This window comes from Tenrec ecaudatus, chromosome 7, assembly GCF_050624435.1.
Source record: "Tenrec ecaudatus isolate mTenEca1 chromosome 7, mTenEca1.hap1, whole genome shotgun sequence".
Taxonomy (NCBI): domain Eukaryota; kingdom Metazoa; phylum Chordata; class Mammalia; order Afrosoricida; family Tenrecidae; genus Tenrec; species Tenrec ecaudatus.
Window position 1 is genome coordinate 160,456,981 of NC_134536.1, and position 1,749 is coordinate 160,458,729.

A 1,749-nucleotide genomic window follows, 5' to 3' on the forward strand; every position below is an offset into this window, starting at 1 on the left:
GCCTCCCTTCTTCCACCTGCCCCCCTCCAGCTGCGGGCTAATGGGGCTGATCTCCGGTGCCCACGCGCTCCGGCACGCCTGGCTGCGCCTCGGGGCGCGGGGGCCGCTCTGCCCAGCCCGGCCGCGGGCCAGCTGGCAGGAAGAACCGGGCCCAAGGCGGGCCAGGGTCGGGACCCCGCGCCCGCGGCCGCCGACGCACGGAGCTCCACGCCGTGGCTCCGCAAGGGGGCGCTGTGGCGCGGCCGCCCGCCGACGCCGTGGCTCCGCAAGGGGGCGCCGTGGCGCGGCCGCCCGCCCGGCCCGCCGACGCCCGGAGCTCCACGCCGTGGCTCCGCAAGGGGGCGCTGCGGCTCGCCGGTCCGATGCCCATGTCAGTAGGCAGTGGGAGCCCTGGTCGTAAAGTGGCCTCTGCGCAGCAACTGGAAGGTCAGCGGTTCAAAGCCACCCAACCGCTGTGGTGGCGAAAGAGGTACTATGATAGAGTCGCAGTCTCGGGTACCTGAAGGCGTTCTCTGGCCGACCCTGGGGCTTGCCAGCCAGGTGAGAGTTCGTTGGCAGTGTCCAGGAAGGGCACCGGCTGCTCCAGTTTCCCCGGAGGGGTTTCGGGGCCGGGACTTGCTGGCTAGGGCGGCAGGCTCCTCAAGAATCACCCAGTCCAGAAAGGGTTGTGGGGAGGGGCGGTAATAGGGGGAAAGACCCTTTCCGCGCCCCCCCCCCCGCGCCCCCCTCTCCCCTACCTCCCCCGCCAAAAAAGATGGACAGGAAGAAAGTGAGAGAAAAACTTGGAAAACGCGTGCCTTGACAAACCCTTCAGTCTTGTGCCTGATTCTTCTTGGCTGGGATCTTCATGGAGGCAGATCACCGCTCCTTTCTTTCGCACGCACTGCCAAGGGACCTGTGCCCCCTCCCCTCCCAATCCTGAAATACAGGAATCAATGATTGCTTGAAAGAAAAATCTGAAGGTGTGGGGGAGGCAGTTGCTCACGTAGAAAGTAAAATGTTTAGAAAATGATGATGGCAACATGCACCGATGTGCTTGATGCAATTGATGCAGGGAATGTTACAAGAGCTGTAAGAGCCCCCAATAAAATGATTTATTAATAATTAAAAAAAGAAAGGAGAGTCTGCGATGGAAAAGCAGATGTCTGTCAAATGAATGAGCGGACAGGGTGATGGGCGAAAGGGATCGAACCAGGAGCTCTAGAAGCCAAGGTGCCCGGAGGGGCCCTCTCAGCGCCCTCCCGTCCCCTCTTTTTAATATGGCACGCACAAAGGACAGCAAGGATCTCAAGGAGTTAAGGGTCCCCGCGAGCGGGCACCCTGGGGAGTCCTGGGAGGCGGGCTGTGGAGTTAGGGTGGTGGGCAGCCTTTTAGGGTCTGGGAGAGCGAGTGGAGCCTTGTGGTACTCAGGGGAGGGCGGGGCCTCTGGAGGCGGGGCCTCTGGAGGCGGGGCCTCTGGAGGCGGGGCCTCTGGAGGCGGGGCCTCTGGAGGCGGGGCCTCTGGAGGCGGGGCCTCTGGAGGCGGGGCCTCTGGAGGCGGGGCCTCTGGAGGCGGGGCCTCTGGAGGCGGGGCCTCTGGAGGCGGGGCCTCTGGAGGCGGGGCCTCCGGGTCTTCTCCAGTCCACACGCCTGGGCGCGGTCTCGTCCAGCGCAAAGATGCACGCGCTCGGAGCGAGTTCGTTGCTAGGGTGACAGCCGCGGAGGACTTCCGGTCTGTGGAGTTGAGGCATCCTAACGGTCGCCCTGGTG